General features: G+C 40.2%; 1 long non-coding RNA gene across 7 annotated transcripts in view; it reads left to right on the forward strand.

Annotated features, from left to right (window-relative positions):
- LOC119704158 overlaps nt 1–21,656 on the forward strand; it is a 58,777-nt gene that overhangs the window by 14,434 nt on the left and 22,687 nt on the right. For 5 of the 7 annotated variants that reach the window (XR_005257852.1, XR_005257848.1, XR_005257851.1 and 2 more), the window contains 4 exons: nt 2,313–2,478; nt 5,832–8,921; nt 9,590–9,732; nt 15,946–16,091. This is a non-coding gene — a long non-coding RNA (uncharacterized LOC119704158). Of the gene's footprint in view, nt 1–2,312; nt 2,479–4,992; nt 5,052–5,831; nt 8,922–9,589; nt 9,733–15,945; nt 16,092–21,656 lie in introns of all 7 variants that reach the window. The other 2 variants (XR_005257850.1, XR_005257849.1) reach the window with 2 other exon arrangements.

Genomic DNA, 21,656 nt, shown 5'->3' on the forward strand with positions numbered 1-21,656 from the left:
GAGTGATGACTGCCAGATGGGCAACAGAATAGTGATAGGAGCTGAAGAGCCATGCAATTTACTTTGCAAAATGAAGTGGACATAAGGGGAGTAATGAATTCTTATGATAAAGTGTTTGAGTTTTGAGACCACATTTGAAATCTGTCCTGCAAATATGCTCCTTCCAAAAAGTCTTTGAAAAATGGCTAATGTTATATTCCAAGACCAGTTGCAGAAATTATGCTCTTCATTCTTTACATGTATCTGTGCTGGACTGTTTTCTATATAAGGTGACCTACAGAGGCAAATTTTTTGAGACTAAAGGGAGCTTTGCTATTGCCTTAAAAGGGAGCAGGATGGATTTCTGAGCACAGCATTTCAACCAAGCTGAGCTAGTTGTTGTTCTCAATAAACTGCTGAGGAAAAATGGGACCTCTGCGCTTTCAGGCCTTCTCTGAGCCCAGGGCTGACCCAGCAGCAACTTTCAATATTCATGGGTGCAAAAAATTCTGCAGATGATAACGTGCAGCTGAGAGGGCTGTGAGTCTTGAATAAGGAAATTCTGCTGCAGAGCACTGCTTTTTCAGGAATCCTCTCTGCTCCACCTGGGGTGCCATGGTCTGTCAAAGCATGACAGCAGTGCAGGGGAGGTAGATTCACATTTCTGTGGAAATAGATAAATGGTGTCCTTACTTACTTTTTTTTCTTTTTCTTAGCAGGGCTATGTGTTTAAGCTGTGTAGCCCATTTATTTTCCCTTACTGCAAGTACACACTGGAAAATTAATAGAGAGTAAAGCGGCAGCTCCCAAAGAAACGTTAGAAGAAACAAAGGAAATCCTTAAAAGCAAAACATTATTGATAATGGTATTTGAATTATGCATTAGATTCACTTATTTATAAGTGTGTAAAGCAAACATGAGTTTTGTGACTTCTTTTGGATCTACACTTTCTTTTGGTTAATTTTCCTTTTAGCTTACAAAATAATAGGTACCTGCTTTCAAATGGGAGCCTCTAAACAGTGGTAGTTCAGAGGTGCCCAAGTTTACTCCAGAACATGGAATTTCTGTTCACTTTTGCTGATTCAAATTTCTGAATGCAGGATTCTCAGTCTTGTACTCTAAATTTCCACTTAAAGTCAAGCCCTCTGTGAAATAATCTTTTTTTATGCCCAGCATTTGTGTATAGAAGCATATCCTAACCTATTACAGATGTAGTTTAGACAATAATTTCAGTTTAATGAGCCAGAGATTTTCCCCCAAAGCAGAAGGGTACTATCATCAGGTTTATATTTTATGATATGCATACGACTTGTTTTTACCTTGAAAGTGCCTACTTACAAAAATCCTGTATCTTATTCAGCAGTGATTTTGTTCCACTGTGCGGTGTCATTTTCCTCTTCCTTCATTCTTTTGAAACCCTTTCCCCCTCTTCTTTCTTTTCTTTGTTCTACGTCCTTTTTATATTTTGTACAGATTTCCCTCCCCTCTGACATTTTTATCATTTTGAGGCATAAAATAGGGCCTCTCTTCTCTGGCAGCTGCGACCCCATCCCCTGCTGCACCAAATTGACACTTCTGCAAGCAGCAGCTCTACTCAGTCACTCGAAGGCTGCTGCTTTCACAAGTGTTGATTTAGTGCAGCAGGGGATGATGTGCCAGCTGTAAAACTCAGACAATAATAGTAATAATGCTTGTGAAAAGTCTTATAATAAGAGGGAAAAATAAAAGGGTGTAGGGAAAAAAGGTAGGAAGGGTCCAGGTGGAGTGAGGAAGGGGAGCAGTGGTCCCTGTGGGGTGGTGGGGTACTTGGCTGCCCAAGGAGCCGTGGGATGGGTAGGAGAGTGGACCATGAGCTAACTCTTCTCCTCCTCCCCACTGTCTCTCCTTACAAGAAACTCCTGTGACTGACGGTGAAGATATTTTGTGTTTCTGTCAAACTGGGGAGTTATTTTGGGATAAAGTCCTAGTGGAAGTGGGTGAACAACTTAAAATATGATGAGAGAGTGAGGGACACCTGTGCTGTAGAAACACTAATTATTTGCAAATGCAACTTTCTGGATGAAAAGATATTTGATGTTTTTATTGTGAAGGTGTATATTGCATGTCCGTGGATTGATGTTTTTTGTATATATGAATAGTGTGTTGTTATTTAAAGCACATAAATTGAGAGTTCCTTCTAAATCAGTCCTGATTTACCCTCAGTAGTGTTCCTAAGGAAATAGTTTACAACTACTTTGTATGTGAGTATTAAATAAGTTGTTGGCAAAGCGAAGGTGAAAAAAAGTATTGTGGGTTATATTTACTGACCACTTTTTCTTTATTTTCTTTCTCAGCCACTGACTTAGCAATTCATTATTTCCATGGCTCTGTTTAACTACTGACAACACTTAGTGATCTTGGAGGAGTGAATGAAACACAGTATGTTCTAAATATTGATATTGGTAATGATATGCCAATGTGTAGTAAGACAGAACAGTTTCAGATGGATATGCAGAACAGGTCAGTGGAGACTTGAAAGGTGTTAATGTACATGTCTACCAAATAGTATTGTTTGCTTAAATCTGCTTACTCATAGTATTTCCCCGAGTGTATGAAATTGTTCAAAGACTCTTGGGAAGCCTGTTTCTTTTAAGTGAAATTCAGACATGGATTTGTGTTTCTTTAAATTAATGGGAAATAAGGGCATACTTAAAACTAAACATGTATTTAAAGCTGGTGGATTGAGGTTATATATGTCAGGTCTTGGTAGAGCTTCCATTGTCTGAAAAGCATCTCCTTTTTAGTATTTAGAGAGATGCTTTATAATAGGCTTCCACAGTGATCACCTTTGTAATCTTGTTGTTCATCATATTATTTGAAGAAGCTCCTTTCTGATAACCTTTGGCTGTTCAAGATATGTTCCTAAAGCATCAAAGCCTGAAGAAACTTATAAAAGACATAATAGATCATCCTGTCTGCTTTTTTTCCAGTGTAGAATTATTTCATTGAGAACATTTTTTTAGTGTTATGTCAACTTTAGTTTTTAAAATCCCAAGTGAAAGCTTCCATATCTCTTCTTGGGAGACTATTTCACAGGCTAATACATCTCGCTGTCAGGAAGACTGTCCTGATACTCTGTTGAGCTTAAGCTTTTTCTTTCCATTATTTCTAGTTTTTCTTTGATAGCTTTTACATATGTTAAATATTTATAGATTTTTTTTTTCCTGAAGAAAATTTCTTCAGTTTATCAATATCTTTTTGATTTTTAAAAACCCACCTAAGACCTTCTAAGCTGTGAACTACATTTACCTTCGAACCGTACAACAGTCAGATGTTCACCACAGCATTTTCTTTATGTTCTCTTTCTCAGGGTCCAAAGAACACAGGAGATTCCATCTATGAGAAATCTGATGAGCAGACTATTTTTATCAATGATTTAAGTCCCTTTGCTTTTTTTCTAATTCTCGATGCACAGCTCTTCTGGAAGTTGTGAGTGAGGATCCCCAACTGCTACTGGGTTCTTCATTTCTCACCTCTTGCTGCTCTGCTTCAAGAAAACCTGCATACTGTTTAGTCTTTGTACTTCTGCAGCTTGCACAAAATTCACTTCATTTTTGTTAGGTGCAACTGTTGAGGTCAGAACTCAGAATACCTCCCAGGAAACAGAAGGCAAGAGAAAGGAGGGTGATGCTCTCCTTAAGCTGGAGGTCTGATTTGGAAATCCTGGGTTGAATTTTAGCTCCTTATTCAGCAGTAATTGAAATATGTTCATGCAGGGAAATGCAGAGAGCTGTAACAAGTTTTCAGGGGGCTTACTCATGTGGGCCAGTCCCGTGTTTGCATAGTTCAGGGTTGCAGGAAGGGATCCAGCCTGTGCCATCTCGGAGCACAGGCAAGCCAATGCATTCCTGGCGCTGAGAGACAGGCTCTGCTTCTCTGCACATCCTGCTCCTCTGCAAGGAAGTAGTTGCAGTCTTCTGCTGCATGCTGGTGGATACTGGTGCTATACAGACCAAAAACTGCAGGCAGCTGGAAAAATTAGCTTTCTTTTGAATGCAATTTGTTTTGGTTATTATTAGTTATGAGTGTTCTGGTTTGCAGGAAAGGGGAAGAAATTGAAATGGCTTACACAACTTTCGACTGTCATTTATTTGACTGTCATTTCTTTCATAGCTTGTTTTCTAAGGAATGGTGTTTGTCTGTCAACTTCTCTAATTACTTTTGAACACAAGGAATGGTTACACAGTTGAGTTCAGTGGTGGTAGAGATCCCATCCCACAGTGGCCTTATGTGGTGGCTTTGAAATCAATAGGGACACTTTTGAGTGTCCTGGCTGACAAGCATGGTGTGCACCTCAAGGCATCATTACTGGAGAGCACTGGAGCAGCCCAGGAAGGTTTTTAGGAGACTGTGTGGGGAAGGAGGGCATAGATGGAGAGTTTGGTCACTTCGGAGTGAGTCACAAGGCAGAATGTATTGGTTTTCTGCTGAGAGTACTTGAGCCTTTCCTGAGGAGCTTTCAGACTGTTAGAGACTCAGTGCTTGTCTAATTGTTCTCTCACAATCAATAGTTAAACTTGCATTGATTTCTGCTGACTTCACATGCTTAGGATTCCAGCTGTACTGCGGAACTTGAGATCTCGGTGTTTCACAGAGGCTTACCTGCCACAGCTGTCTAACACTTCCTGAAATATTGAGTACAGCTTCCCTGAAAAGTGTGCAGGTTGGAAACAGCACTCCGGGTGCTCTTGTAGCCTTTGTAGGTGCTACTACCTGCCAGGCTGCTGTTTGTCCACCCATTTTACAGGGAAAGCCTGTGCCTGGTGGGCTTATTCCCACATAGTCCCAGGTCTGCATCTCAGAATGGCCAGTTGCTGCTATCCTCCTCATTGTGACTATTCCAAGGCATTTTTTGGTGGATATTTTAGCTGAGTTTTGACTAAGATTATTTTCCAAAGAGAATTTTCTATTTTGTTCCTCTTTATTTGTTTGATATCTAGGTGCTGCTATGTATATTTTCTTCTTTACTTGCAGTATTTTCTAAATTCACATCTTCTTCAGCTCTTGACAACAAGATCTACTGCCTAACACATGTTAGTGCCTTTATTTCTATATTTAATTGCAAAGAGATTACTCTCAAATGTATTTATGAAACAGGTATAAAGAACAATGTTTACTAGTAAGTTTCCCATAACTTCTTTTCATTGAGAAAAGGAGTAAAAAGGAGTAATGATATTGCACATCTACTGACTACTCTGCTTGACTGATTCACATGGTATTTGCTCTTAACATGTTGTAGGAGTTAAAAAAAAAGTGTCAAACTTTTTTTTGGCACCTAGCTCCAGTAGATCCTGTTAGAAGAAACATATGGCCTCACACTAACAGTGTTAAAGCACTGCTGAAGTATTGCATGCACGACATTGACAAATTTCCTCTAGGCTTTTTGTTTTCTGTGCTATTAAGCATTCAAAGTCCACTATTTCATTACCACTGATGATACAGAGAGCCTCTTTGACATTCTATCCATCTGTTCAAAACATGCATTATTAAATGTGAAGCAACTAGTAGGTAAGAGTGCACTTGCCAGCTGTACAATGAATTCTCAGTAGTTTGGTGCCCTCTATAAATTTTCTAGTATTCTGCCAGTTTCTCAACATAATTTGCAATGGGGATATGTTTTTTTTAATGTTTCACATTGTACAGAGAAAAGTTGCTTCAAAAGAATTCTTTATTTTGTTATCCCTAATGTGAAATCTTTAGATATAGTTTCAAAAAGCCCAAGAGTCTTTTAATATACAAAGATTGTTGCTAATATCAGATCTCACTAACCACAGTTTCTGTGTTTTTCTTTTTCCTTTTTTTTTTTTTCCTAGGAGAAAATCTGCTGCATTACCTATGGAACAGGACAATGGGACCCCAATGAGTCACCCTATTCATATATTTTTGGAGCCCAAAAGAATTGGTTTGACTATCTACAGATTATAACAGTTGGTAGTTGAATGTTTTATTTTCATTCCCAGTTGGTACAATATGTTCACAGCTGATGCTAATGGCTTGCCCATTTGATATCACATATGGTCCACTATTTGGGTCTCCTAAAGCTTTCTTTTGTGGTCAAGCTGCTTTCAAACTTGTGTATGTTTAGGTTTGTTCTGTCTGCTGGAAAGGTGAATACAAATCTCAGAAACTGGGCAGCTTTTTAGTAACTCAGTAGTTTCTTGATAAAGATTCAAAGGATTTGAGACTAAATGTCCCATAAAGAATATTTTTATATAAAATTGAATAAATAGACATGTCTTACAATGTCATGTGAAATTCTGAAAGAAATATCTTTCCTCTTTCTTTGTGTTTGAAGCTGTGATTGAGTTACCCTCCAGTGTATGGATACCACTGAGCATCATCAGGACTGTTTTTGCTGGGTATTCAGTTGTTTTGGAAACCAATTTATGCATAATTTGTATCACTTAAATTGTAGTTTGTATTTTTATTTGAATATTACTGTTATGATAGTGTTTTGTGAAAAGATGTAAGGCAGCAAATTAATTTTTTTTTGGTTTCTAAAATAAGAGCATAGGAAAAGTGAACTAAAAGAATATGGGTACAGAAATTAAAATTACAAGCCTGTCCAAAGTTCTTCTCCTATGATACAAAGTGTTTATACTGACTCTGAAACATAACTGATAAAGCCACAATCTCATAAAAAGATTATTTCCAAAACTATTGCATTACCCTCTGAGAGCTAAAATTCTCATTTATTTGTAGGAGTAGATCATAATAGCTCTAATTCCCTGAGAAGTGGGCATTGTATGATAATTAGGCAGGATAGTACATTAATCGTCCTCCACTTCACCTCTAGATGTTTAACGCCTTATCTAGTCAACCAGCAAACAAGAATGCTCACTTATTTGCGCCTTTTAACTAGGTAATTTATTTGAAATAAAGCAGAATGAGCATTTTCATGTGAAAAGGGCATTGAAATGATGTTAGATTACCATTACTTAATACCATTAGGTGAAAGGATGCAGGTCTTCTGGTTGTATTTTTTAGCCATGCAACTTTAGCTGAGTAAGAGCAATGTGATTTTGCATCCAGGAATATTTCTCTAACTAATGGGAGAGATTTAGCAGTTTTTGCCACATGGCTTCTGCTTTCTGCTGGCCTCGTTCTCACTGATCCCTGTTAGGAGATCAGGTACACGTGTATTGGAAGTGTCACCTGTGCCTGGGACATCTGGCTTCTGGTGCTGGATTAAATCAGGCATCTGGTGATAAGACAGAGGCTCCGTCTTGTTCAGTTTCGGGGGAAATAGTGCATATTGCTGGTTTAGCAATATGCAATCCCCTGGAAGGAGATTGAAATGGAACTAAAGTAGGAGACTCTTTCAAGTTAATCAAGTCAATATTCAACCTGGAGTACAAGGGAAAGAAAAACCCAACTAAACACAATGTTTTTGCAAACAAAACAAATAGATGAGAAGTAATATTCTGTCCTCTAATATGAGCAGTTTCAGGGACTTAGAAAATGACAGAAAACTTTAGCATGCTAAGAAGTTCATTTGAAATGTCTTTAAAAAAAGGACTAAGGGAATCAAATTATTAATGAATTATGTCAGGATTGGACTGGGTGCCTGATGATGTGGTAAAAAGTATTTCTTAGACAGGACTTGGTCAAAATTTGGTGAAATTTTGGGTACTCTGACTGTACCCAAGAGAGTTAAAGAAGTTAGTGATGTTGTTGCTCCCAACTTATTAGATAGAAATTGAAGATTATGCAAGAAGAATTTGGATTTATTGGATGCAAATTAGGTTATATTCAGGAAAGAATATATTTCTCATAAGTAGCAGAACTAAGTGTTAGGAACTAGAAACAATACTGTTGAAAAATTATTTTTGGGGTCTTATAAATAAATCACAAGCCCACAAGACACCAGGAGCAGTAACTTGTTTGACTGTGGGTGTCTGTCAAAACAAGAGTGTAACAATACAAAAGTGGTCATAGCTTGGGTATCCTGTGACACAGGATATCATACAGCATATTCGCATATGCCCATCAGATTTGGGGTGGCTAAGCCTGCTCTGAGCACACTGTGCTAGTCTGGGCACGGTGCTGCAGCTGTGCCAGCAGCACTGGTACACGGCTGAGTATGGCAGAGCAGCAGGGAACTGCAGAGACAGCCCTGTTGCTCATCGTGGAGGTGCTGTGCCTTGTGCCCTCTCTAACACCATGCCACCGTCTCCAGAGGCAGTCACAGCGTGTCCCTGTGTGCTGGACATCATGTCCTTCCCTCTGCTGTGTTGACTCTGGCCTCACTGTGGCCTCGGAGCATTTGCTGCAAAGTTGCAGGACGCTCATGTAAAGGTGGGTTTTGCAGTGTATTGTCCATGTCAAGGGGATTCTGTTGGAAAGAAGTGTTACACTGATTCTAATCTCTGACTAAAAAGATAAGTTGTGATTGGTACAAGGAGAATTATGTACTTCCTTGGGGACTTAAAATTTTTTAAAATAATAACAATAACAATTATTATTATTATTATTGTTATCATCATTATCATAGTTATTGTTATTATATAATCCAAAACGTGTGAGTGCTTGGGCAGAAGCATCTTCGTGTGGTGCCTCCGTTCTCTCTGTCCCGTGCAGCTGGAATGAGTGGCAGTGTTGGGCACTGCCCTGCCCTCGGGGGCTCCTGCCAGCACACATCAGCAGCCTGTGCTCCTGTGCCTTCTCAGCTGGAGGCTGGTACCCACCATAGGCCAGTGGGTAGTGGTCAAGGGCCAGGGGTGAAACTGTAGGTAAGACCCTTCAAAGAGCCACCAGAATACAGACCTCACTCTCTGCCCAACAAATTATTTTCTTCCCAAAGCAATAAGATCTTTGTAGCTCTCCACTAAATATACTTTCTTCTTGTTTTGACAGAGGAAGAGCCTGAGGCTGGAGCTTGCCGAGAACACCATGTGGAAATGGTTTGCTCAGCTGCCGTTGCTCAGCAGGGAAAGTGAGGGGTGGGATGGACTTGATGAAGGCAGCTTCATCTTGAAAAACAGTTGATTAGAAAAATACCATCAAATTGTAATTTATCAGCTCTAGATATGTTTTAGGGAGTCCTCTCTCATGAATGGGATTAAATTACATATAGTGTTAACCCAGAGTCTTCTGCAACAATGTAAATGAGTTGTTAACATGGTACTTCATTGCAATAATAATTCAAAGCTACTAGCGGGCTTGATGGGTCTGCAATAGATGTTTTATTATTTAGGAAAAATATACTCTACAAGTTGCAATGTGCCATGCTCATTCATGCTGTAAATCAACAAAGATCAGCAGACTGAATAGGGGAAATGAAAAGCTTATTTAGGAACTGACACAAGCTTTCAGATGAGCAGGAATGGCTGAAGTTAACTGCATTCATTTTTCTTTACTTGTCACAATTGCCACTTGAATTTCACTGCTAAAGATTGTGGGTAGTTTTGCTTTATGAAATTATATCTATGAAAACAGTATTTGCATTTATATAGGCTTAGTTATAATAAAGTTAAACCTAGCACACCCCCTTGCCTCCACAAACAAACAAATCAACCAGCCAACCAAAAACTTCTATGTTAAAATAATATTTATCTGTCACTTTTCCTAGATCTGAAGAGGATTCAGCTAAATGGTTCCCACTGGCTGCTTTAAAGGCCCAAAGCCTGTGACCATGTGAAATGCAGGAAAGCAGAGCTTTGGCCATCCCTTCAACTTCAGCTCTCCTGTAAGGCTGCCTCTCTCCTCACCAGGGTAAACCAAGGGTTTTCTTTAAAAATTGTCTTGATGTGGGATGAGTTAAAGCACAGAGTGGGTGACAGGGGTAGAGACTAGGAATTAATATGGTCCTTGTGATATGGTTATAAAGTGCCTGAGATCAGCTCCATTACCATCCTTTCATGTTCCCTAGCACCTGAAGACACTTTCTTGAATTTTGCAGAAGATGCAGATCCTGAGTGCTGTACACTGGCTTGTCCTGAAAACAGTACATGTTTGAACATGGAGTTAAACTCCTTGCAAACTCTCTATTTTGATGTCCTTAGAGAGATATGACTTCTTTGGCTGATCCAGTGGAAGGAGAAACCAGGACAAGAACACAAGTGAGTTAAGATAACTTATCCCATGCCTCTACGTAGGCTTGAAAAGGACAAGGTTTTTTAAGCCAGCTTCAGAAATTATTCCCCTGCCCTGACTTATGCCCCAGAAAGAATGAACAGAACATGAAAATACTTTTTAAAGGATTTCCCTGATGAAGCCATACCCCTGGCCATAGGTGTCTAAAGGGAAGAGCTCCTTTTTATAGGGCAGTTAAGCTGGACCTGCCCAATGAGGATGGCAGCAGGGACTGAGCATATGAGAAGAATGCTTCAGGATCAGACTGATGTGATTATGCACAAGGCTCTGACTGCAACACTATCTTGAGAAAGCACCTCACGGATGGAGGGAGCAGTAAGCAAAAAGCCAGCTAGCAGGGTTCTGTTTAGGTTTGTGGCTGCTGGTGTGTGTGTACTCAAATGTGCATTTATATGAACGTGAACATTTATGTGTGTACGTCTATATCCAAATGAAGCACTTTTTGTTTCTCTGTAGGCATCTGCATATTTGTTCTGGTTTGTCATGTGCTTGTGTCTGCTACTGAATGGATGCTTTCCTTGGTTGTGGATTTACTTATTCAGCTACAAGATTCACTGTCTATCTCAAATATCCATTCTCAGTAGGTCTGTTTGCATGTCTTAAACATACTACGACTTTGTTGTGGTGCCCAATGTGCCTACAGGAGAGCAGCCTAATCTTGTAACCAGCAAAACTGGCTCTGTGCTGAGAAGGCTGCAGAGACTAGAGCTTGGAAATGATGAAAATACAACAGTTTTGCTGCAGGGGTTGTTTCACTGACTTGGTCTTGAACCTGTTGGATTAAACTGATGGCATCTCAGCATCCCATAGCTAGAAGCAACCTCCTTGCAGCAGATGCTCTGCACTGCAGTGAGTGGTGGTGGGGTTGGGTGTGTTCCTCCAGCCCCCGGGACTGCTGGTAAGGCCCTGCTGCTGTTGGCGTGCTGCTGGCTCCTGTGGCTGGACAAAGCTGAGGCCTGGCCTTCATGTCTTGCTGAGGAGGCTTCAGGACTCTTACCCTGAATTTCTCACTTTGAGTTTTAAGAATATACATGCTATGCAAGAAACCCTTAGAAGTGATTTGTTACCCTCCCCTATTTATTTTGTCAACCATGAAATTGAAATTACTTTGCCCCTTTGGAAATAATGAGTTGTTTGTGAGAGTAGTATATGCAAAAAAATTAATTTGGAGACCTGTCTCAGACTTTCTTCAGATAGTTATCTGAAGCTTTTGTCATCATAATCACTTAAAGGCAAACATAAGCCAAAGACTCCAAAGAAGTCGCTAAGATAATTCACTGTGAAAGGTTTTCAGTTTGCTTCAGTGAGAAAAGTTTTGCTTCTTGAGCCAGCCATTTATATGGTTAGGAGAAGTCCAATTAAGATGACTGAATTGTAAGTGTCATAAAATAGTGAAGGCAGGGGAAATTTAATTATAGGTGTGCTGCCAGGCACCAATAGAACAAAAGAAAAAATGTTCACCTAAAGCACAAAGTACTGCCTAATACATTTGCTGTAATAAAGAGACAATATATGGTCTAAACATACTCTTCTAAATAGTTCAAAAAGCTGCACCTTCTGATTTCCATGAAGCTGTTTTTCCGATTATCAGCGTAGTTTAAGAAAAAGAAATATCTTTTTAATATTGAGACCTTCAGCTTTGGTCACAGGTTGAAAAGGAAGCGTCATGCATTGAGACAAAAATGTTGCCTGAGAAAATGGATTTGTGACCCAGAAGAATGTATAATTGATGTGTGTGGTTGTCTGAATGGTAGAATAACAATAGTAACCATTAGAGATGAGAGCTGGAACTAGTCAGGCAGTGAGGCAGGATGTATTTTATAGGTCATCTGGGCTCCATTCAGATCTACAGGTTGCTATTCCTTCTCCATACTTGAAAGCATTTAATAGATTATTACAAAAGGAAAAGGATGGTATGCAATAATGGTTTAAATTGAAGCTCTGTATATATATCACCACTGTGTGACTTCTAAATGAATGCTTCATTTTTAAAATTCTCCCATGACACACTTGAAAGTTTGCCAGAGCATCAACGAATTAAAACAATGAATTGACCAGCAGCAAAAGACCCTGAATAGAACAGTAGAAACAGTTGTTCTCTTCTGTGGCATAGACAATAAGAAGTCCCCAAGAAAATTTGTTCCAAAGTTGTCTGTTCTCTTCAAGGTGGATGAACTGGTTTTCTTCTCTTTTGTTTCATAATGTTAAAATAAGAAAAAAAGAGAGAATTTTGGAAAGAGATTTAACTGTCAAACAATCACAGCCAAAAGCACGTTATAGTGAAGTCAAATTCAGATTCCCTTCTTGCCTGGAAAATGCTTCTTTCATATCGAAATTGATACAAGTTAAAGGGTGGAGAATCTTTTGTGCTTTGTTTCACATGAACATAAAAGTTTTATTCCTGCTTTTAATGGGTAGTATTTTACAAATGTAATGGAACATAATTTTACCAGGTTTCCCTAAGGGAAAGTCATGGCGTGATTACATAGGCAGTCCCATCTCATTTAGTATAATGCTTACAATATAGATGCAAATATACTTACGTAACTCAAGTTAGAGGTAGATTGAATAGCATTCAGATAATCATAGAGCAGTGCAGATGCCGAAGAAAGTTTTGCAGGAGAAATATGCATTGAATGACTGGTCCCTTGCAGCCACATTTGCCCCCAAGTAATGTTTTCCTGTGAGGCAGAAGATTCAAGCTGTGACAGACAGAAGTATCTGGCATGTGTACAATTTGCCACTTGAGGATGATCATTTTAGCTTGTCCCTGTTGATAGCATATCCCAGCGAGCAGTGACAGTGGAAGATCAAGGGGATGGGGACCCTTGTGGCTTGCAGTGTTCCCAACAGCCTGGCAAGGGAGCCATCCTCTCCTGGGCGGAGCTCTTGCACTGTCCCTCAGGGTAATGGGCTGCAGGGTGGGACACAGAGGGGCTCCATGGGCATGGAAAGAGCTTTAAGCCACATCAGGTAGAAGCACAGAGTAACAGAGCTGGGAGTATAAGGATGACAGTGTGCTCTCCAAACCCCTCACACAAAGAATTTTTCAGCTAGAGATTAAATAAATCTTTCCATTGTGAATAATAATGATTTAATGTATTGCATGCTGAAATTCTCACAGTTTTGGTATAAAAAGCAATTAAAAATCTGTGTTATAAGGTAGTATGAAGGGTCTTATATTTATGGGAGTTGTAGGGGTCCTCTTTCTGGGGTGGCTTGATGAAACAGATCTGTAAGAAAAGGGATCTCTTTCTTCTTATAGGCGATGATCGAACAAATTTAAGACATTTTACCAGCACATGTGAGATGGAAATATTCTCTGTTTCATGAAATATGGGTAGTCTTTCACTTTTTTAATAGCCAGACTCTCTTCTCAGATCTCTTTTTTAATCTGATGTAGATCACCACAGAGAAACTATTCCAAGTTTTCATCTAAGTGGTACAACAGCTTAGTGTACATAAACCTAGTCTTGATGGTGGTTATTTGGGGATGCACAGCAGAGACAAGTGCAACCTGCTTGGAGTCAAAGCAAAAGCAGTTTCTAGAGCTCTTCTGCAGGATCACTGGCAGCAGAGCGGCTGCTTCTGCACGAGGTTTGCAGAGGTGTTGCTGTAGCTGGCCTGTGGATTGCAGGTGTGAGACCAGCAGTGGCTCTGGCAGCTACTGCCTCTTTGGGTAGGCAGATGGCTTCTCATTCTTTCTGGGGAAGGTCAAGAATTAGCAAAGACATTAAAAAAATGAAGCTTAACATCTCTCTGTTAGATTTATTTTCAACTTTCCCTCTGTCATTGTTGATATCTCAGGTTCATAGGTAATGGTGATAGATAGGTTAGCACAAAATCTATGTTGCAGGTATATGCCTGTCTGTGCTGTGGAGAAAACTGAATAAAGAGAGTTATTTGGAGAATTAATTGCCTTATTCTTTGTATTTTAGTTAGACCTCTCTGTTTGCTAGCACATTTAGAGCCAAACTATCTTTTAGCAATCAAGAGGAATCTTTGTTTAATGTATTTTTGCTTTATTTTCTTTGGATTTTTATTTGCCACATCTCAAATACCTGCCAATACTCAGAAATGTGATTTACATCAATTCCATTTTAGTCAAGTGGAAAATTTATCATTCAGATAAACTAACATCAGAGTCAGTATCAGACTGAGGAAATGTTTGCTCTTCCTTGCTCATTACTTAGCATTTCATCTGTGAGTGTGGGATGGATAAATTTCAGTGTGTATCTGATTTAACCTCTAAAAATGTATCTTCTTGTCATGATTTAACTGCAGACAGCAGGTAAGTACCACTTAGTACCTAGTGGGATGGGGAGGGGAATCTGGAAAAAGGTAAACCTCATGGGTTGAGATAAGAAGAGTGTAATAACTGAAATAAAGTTAAAAAATAGTAATAATAGGAAAAAGAGGGGGGTCTAAAGAAACACAGGTGATGCACAATAGAACTGTTCACCACTGTGTGACTGATGCCCAGCCCATGGCCAAGCAGCAATCAGCAGCTCTTGGCCAACTCCCCCCAATGTATTTACTGATGGTGACCTGTGGTGTGAATGTCTCTCTGGCCAGCTTGGGTCAGCTGTGCTCCCTCCCAGCCTCTTGTGCACCTGTTTGCTGGCAGAGCATGGGAAACTGAAAAAGCCTTCATTTACAGTAAACACTGCTGAGCAACAAGTAAAACATCAGTGTGCCACCAGCAGTATTCTCATACTAAATCCAAAGCACAGTACTGTATGTTCTTGGAAAAAAATTAACTCTCTCCCAGCTGAAATCAGGGTACCTCAGGTGAGTGAGGTGGTTATTCCAGTGTTGTGCCAGCCCAGCTCAGGAGGACAAAAATGCCTTCCATCCTAAATGTATCCCGTGAGAATGCCTTGTTTGTCTGTCTTTTCATCTTTAATAAGACATTTCCAGATGGATTATAATAGTGAGATCAAGTTTTGTTTCTTTGTTTGCTTTTCAAGATTAGCAGCAGCTTAGGATGAGCACTGCAGTTGGTGATGCTGTCAGGTGTCCCAGGTTCCGCACCTGCTGCTGGCATTTTCCTCTGCACTATAACTGCCTCTGGTTTTGCTGTTTGTAAAACAACTTTAGCTGTTTTATATAGGACATTTGTAAACCAAGTAAACTGGTAATGTGGTTTAACGTCAGCAGAAATTCAGTAAAGGAGCCTTTTGGTTAACTGAGGCTTGTTCCGTTTGTAGGAGAATTCAGATAAATTAAGGATACATGTGAAGCAAGTGCACCAAGCCCACAGTGCTTTAAGCTCCTCTGTGGATGATCTAATTCAAAAGGAAAATGGCTGTAGTTCATGGTAGCTTAATCCTCTTTACAGTAAAGTCAGACTACTTTACCTCTCAGTGAGAATATCCACAGAGGGATTTAATGCATTTTGACTTACATGCATTATCATCATGGGTTTAGTTGGTTTATCTTAACTTCCCTGGATGTTCCTTTGTAGAAAAACTACAGACATTGATATCTAGTGCTTGCTTATTTAAAGCATAGTCATGTAGTCATGTCCTTAATCTGATATGGGTTTTAGTGTAACCATGTTAAGTGATAAGTGAGAACTGCTTTGTTAAGGGGTTCATATACATTCTCATCCCAAAGGATAACAGAGGTATTTCTTTATTTGTGATTGTGCTACCCAGAAATAATTGAAAAGCCTCAGTGTAAGTGGTTGACATCTGTTTGCATGCTGGGCACTGCAATGCCAGTGACTCCTCTGACATAATTACAAATTCTGGAATTTAAAGCTGTGGCTCAACAAAATAATTCAGGTGATTACGTTTGCCTCAATACATCCTCTGTGCTGTTTTGCAGGCCAAAGATAAAAGGACTCGATACTTCGGAGGAACTTTGCCTCACATGGTTGTAGAATCAGCAGAGTGCTGGAAACATCTCTCATCTTGTGTGGAGAGATTCAGTCCTATACCTGATGGGAAGGAGAAGGGAGCAGTTTTCTTTGGGTAAGGAGTAAGGAATTCTTTTCAGATTTTTAAAACCCTTTTTCTTCTGCAGCCTTGTTTGAGTAGTTTACTTTATAGTGACTTTGGCTTGAAGCTGAGGGTACTAACAAAGTTGTTATATAAAAGCATTATTAGTATTTGAGGATTTAAGCCTATGTTTCAGGAGTTCAAATTTGCTGTGTCTCATGTTATTTTTTATTTTAGCAGTGTTTGTGTACCATACTTTTGTGAGTTAATGCATAACAACTCAAGTCAGTTGAAAGTCTATGGCATTAGTGAAACTGTGAACCACATAAAAGACTAAATTGCTTTTTCTCTTTTTGTAATTGCCACTACAATAAAAGCTGCCTTTACTGTAAAATTTTTCAGAGTTAACCCCTGCAGAACTCCCAGGCTGATGAAGGAGAAATGGATTAGGGGTGTGTAGAAGGGGGAGAAGAGCTGACTAACAGTAAGTAGGGGTGCTCGAGGGCTGTAGGCAGCAGAGGACAAAGCTTGCAACCACACACCCCAGGTCCCAGATGAATTGCAGTGTAATGAGAAAGGGTCAGGTGGGGTCCCTCAGCACAGCAGCTTTGGCAACCCTGCCCTGCTTGCATCCTTTCCAATAGCCCTGCTGAACATACCAGGGAAGGATGGGAAGGGTACGGAGTAGATAGACAGTTATGACTGCAAGCAAGGAGGAAAAAGGGAATATTTTTTTTTTGTATATTCTTTATGGCCATTGTTTTGAGCAATATTATACATATTGAGGAATGGGAGGAGGGTGGGTCAGTCCCCTTACACGTGTCTGTGGACAGAAGTTTCAGCCAGCAGAGTAATGGAAGGATTTGATGGATGTGCAGTATTTCCTGTGGGATAGCTATGTCTCCATATCAATCCTAAATATAGACGAATCTCCTTTTACAGAAACACCAGCAATGTGTGCTTAAGTATAATAATAAATAAATAAGTATAATAATTCACTGCGTACCAAATGTGGGTAATGTAATACATTGCAAAAGTTAAAAAGAGCACCCACTAGAGGTATACAGGCATTGAATTAGTTTTACAAATCTAGTTTTGTTTTTAGAATGTAAAAATAAATGCCATATCATTATCATCTGAGGGACTGTCTTCGCTAGGGAGATCGAACATACTTCTGTTTGGTATTCGCTTTGTCAAACAATCCAAATACTACCGCTGATGATGAATGCTTGCCCGGCTTTTGGGTTCCTGTGTGATTTGTCCTGTGTATTGTTTATTTTTTTCCTTTTCTTCCCATTATAACAGAATAATAATTTTGAGAGCATGAAAAAAGAAGATTTTTTAAAATATCTTAAATATAATTTTGTCTGGGTAAAGGTTTAAAATGAGTAACATGCTGTTTTCAAAAAGGTTGCTAATTATCTGAATTTCACTGTGGTTTAATTACCAGCATCCACAGTAGAATGTGGGAGGTGGTGCTTATCACCTGCCAAGGAAACTGTTGACTTCTGAGGAGGGTAAGTTATGTCAACTGAAATACAGCCTGATTTTAGATTTCCAATATCATTCACTTTCAAATATTGGTGGGCAAGGGTGGTTGAGCCTTAAGTTAAATGAGTGGAGAACAGAGGTATTAGTGCCATGATTGTCTCTGGAAAAGTCTGAGAGCCACCAGTATCCTGAGTGCTTGCTGTGGAAGGAGATGGCTCTCACTGAGCATTGCAGCCAGCAGCTCCTCCCAGTTTGAGCAGAAATTAAACCACGTGGCAGTGTCAGTATTTCTGGTAAATCATAGTCTATCTCCATGTTATGCCTTCTTTGTTGTTCTTGTTAGCTGTTTTAATAAATGCAGCCTGTAATTCTCTTTGAATGTATCTGATAGGTAAAGGAGCTGGTACAGGGAGAAGGGAGAAGTCATTTGTTATGAACAGCTCTGCCCATAGCAGCTACATGCATGGAAATGCTGGAATCACCTTAATGAGGTGGCAGTTCTGAGCTGGAAGTCACTAAGGTCAGCAGAAAGGTGGCATTTAATGTCCACTGGATCAGACAAAAGAAGGTTGAATCCTTACCTTAGGTTAGACTTGGTAAAGTTTCTGTAATCCGATAGAATAATTTTATTGCCTGCTCTGTGAGTTTCCAAGCATTTTTGTTCTTCTTCCAGAGAACGTTGTGGTATTGTTGTGGTAACCACAAAAATTTTAAATGTATTAGGTAAAGGAGAAAAGCTAATCTGCAGGTCATAGGTAAATTATTTTTAATCGAGTCAATCCATGAAAACTAAGCCAAGAAGAAGACAAAAAAGGCTTTCCGTTAATTATTTTGATATTTTTGTGATAATCACACAATTCCAATCTGTGTAGTGGTACTGTTTCATCTTTCTGTAGTCCAGCTTACTTTTCCATGGCATGGGCACACTCACATAGGTATCAGTACTGTGGTAGGCTTTATTCAGTGCACCAGGTGCATCCTGGGAATGGTGTGAGTGAGAGTCAATGAGCCCCATACACCAAAATTAATTCCTTTCAGCATTCAAGAAGGTATAGAAACATCATTATCACAGGCTGAACATTGTTTTTCAGAAAAACCATCTTTTATGACATTCTGGTTTTCAAAGCATATTTACAAAACAAACTAAAGAGAAAACCTGCAAACAAAAAGTCCCCATTCTAGAAATACTAAAAAGCACGGACCACGTAATTTTGTAATTTTCATTCTCGTCCTGTTAGCTTTTCACTTGTGTCCAACTATCTGTGTTTCTCTCATTCCTGTCCCATTGGAGTGAGTGACTCTGGCATGGCTTCCAGTGCTGTGGCCATTTGCTGCTCCAGAGGTGCTAATTGTCCTTTCCTCTCCTAATGTCTAATTGATCATATAACTTCAACCCAGACCACAGCTTTCCAACTGCTTTTGCTGTAGATTGAAACCTCTGTTTCAGACCTAAAGAATGGCTGCTTTGCTTGTGCATTTCCCCCCCAACTCTAATAGTTAGTGTCATAAAAGATATTACTTCTCTCCATAAACCTTGACTGTCTAGCCTGCATTTTTGTTCCTTGGGGGCAGCAAGCAGGAAAACAACCTTTTCAAGCCTGGAGTTTCCTTATAGCAAAACAATTGTAGCTATTGAATTATAGTTTTAAACATTAAACTATTTCCTTGACCCCATTCCACTGAATTTGAACATGCATTGGTCTTAAGAAAGAAACAGGAGGATTCCCAAGATTTTCCAGCCTGATGCTGGTCTGAGTGATCCAGAAGATCCAGAAGTCCCATCAGGGAAGTTCTTGAACACTTTGGCCATATTTTTAGTGGGCTGTGAGGGACATAAAAGTCCTGTTCAGATATGGGGACCCCAACTCCAGCTGGGGCAAGAGTCCCATTGCGACAGTGCCAGCAGTGTCCCAGAGAGGCCAAAAGGCATACAGGGTAGATGGGGACAATCTGTGCAGTGCTGTTTCTCAGCCCTTACCCTGATGTGTCACCTGCAGGGAGATGGGAGCAGAGAGGATTAGAGCAGGGCCATGTCCGTGGCTGTCCCCAAGATCACCAGTTATGAGAATTGTGGCTTTGCCTTTCTAGACATGTTTTTTTGCATTTGCCTGTAGTGTGGGGCACAGACTACCTGCTGCATCTCTGTTCATGGGCATGATTTGCTCATGGGAAGTTGACTGTGTATCCTTTGCACAGCTCTTAGCCTTTGAGTGGAAATACCTAGAGGAGTGGGTTTCCCCTTACTATTTCTAGGCTATTCTATCTAGTCAGCCTTGCCAGGTGAAAAATCCCCAAGCTGTTTCTTAAACCAGACAATAAAATATGATGCAGCAAACTAAGAGTGGGTCTGAGCCCATGCTAGGGCAACCTTCTGGGTCATTCAAAGCAGTCAGACTTTATCATACTGAAACTGGCAGTTTGGAATGTGCCCAATCCATCCATATTTTTTTGAAAGTGACTTTATCAATTGGTTGCCTTTAACTTCTGACAAGAGACATTGATATAGGAGATTGGTAAAGTTTATGACTCATGAAGGTATTTGCTTCACTTACTTGTAATTTCTAGTGCAAATGTGTAGTTCGCCTGTACTCAACTGAGAAAGAAATGGCAGTATACAAAGTAAGTAGAGCAGATTAATTAAATTGGCTGTTCGTGTTAACTCTTTCTGCTACTATAAAAACTAGCAACATAACATAAGATTAAAAGGTGACAAGATAACGAATTGTGATTTCTCATTGCTGTAATATGTTATGGATAGTCTGGATTGATAATTTAATTCAAAACATAATTAAACATTTATTTATATAAGTGTTCATTATGCTAAGAAGCATTAAAACATGGTTATAAACACTCTTTAAGCAACTGGCCAGCCACACTACATTGTTTTGACTATTACTCTTCATTAGACAGTTTTCTTGGTGGGTTTTCTAGCAGTATGGTTGGAGTGTGTAGTCTGATATGAGGTGGTGAGTAGAGAGCCCCAAGCCGTGCAGCACAGTCCCCACCTGCCTGTGTAAGGGGCAATCCTGACACCTAGCTCTGCTCGTGCTGCTTCACATCTCCCCATATTTGTGGCTGTTGTGTAAAATTACTGAGTATGTTCCTAATTCCCCAAATTTGCTGATTCTCACTTTTCACAGAAGTGCTTCTTGTCTCTAAAAGCTGGTGAGGAAAGATGATTTAAGGCACTGGGAAAATCTTGTCCTCACTCCTAGCTGCACTGTGAGTGCTTGACTTTCAGCTCTTGCTGGTCTCGCTGAACAGCAGGGTGAAACACAGGTATGGAGGGACAGAACTTCACACCTATTGATACTGGGAAAACAGACAAAAATGTAAAATAAATGTTATTGGTACAAGATGACTTCCTTGCTTCAAGCTGGGAAGTTTTGCTATCTCAGCCTGTCACTATAGAGCCCTGAGCTATTTGGTGTTTGAGGGCTTCGTCAGGGCTACCAGTCATCTGTGGGTCACTACTGAAATGTAGCATTTTCCAGACATTTTTCTCCTTCCAGGGTCTGCACAGCAGCTCCCTGCCTCAGTTTCTGCACTGCTGGGGCCATGGGGTTTGAGCAGTGCTGGGTCTGGGTGCAGCTGGCAGGGAGACACAGCCAGGCCCCTGCCCCAGCCTGGCTGGGCTGGGATGCAGAGCCTTGCATCAGGTGTGCTCTGGTTTTACTGGGCTGCTGCAGTTTCCATTTCTGCTCTGAGGCAGCTTGCTCTCCTCGCTGAGGCCTGCCACCCTACCCCTGCCTGCCCAGGAGCTGTAACGAGGTCCTGGTTCCCTCATTGCTTTGTTGATGGCTTTGCCTCCTTGCACAGTATGTTAGGAAGCAGTGTAGGATGTGTCAGAAAGCTAAGAAATCGTTTTTTTTTAAACACAACTGTTCTGCTATTGCCCAGGTAGTGGCCAATGTAGTGCAGAAGCACAGGTGTGTGCTTCTGGGGCACAAAGACTTTTTCATCTGCTTGGGGTCTGGCCTGGCAATGTGAAACACAGGAAGGCTCTCCAGTGGGGAAAAATCTTATCATGACAGAGGCCCCAGGAGGGAAGCTTTGCTGTGGGGTCAGAGCAGTGTAAGAGCTGCTGGCTGGCAGATGGCTGTCACT

This window comes from Motacilla alba, chromosome 8 (genome assembly GCF_015832195.1).
Source record: "Motacilla alba alba isolate MOTALB_02 chromosome 8, Motacilla_alba_V1.0_pri, whole genome shotgun sequence".
NCBI classification, from domain to species: domain Eukaryota; kingdom Metazoa; phylum Chordata; class Aves; order Passeriformes; family Motacillidae; genus Motacilla; species Motacilla alba.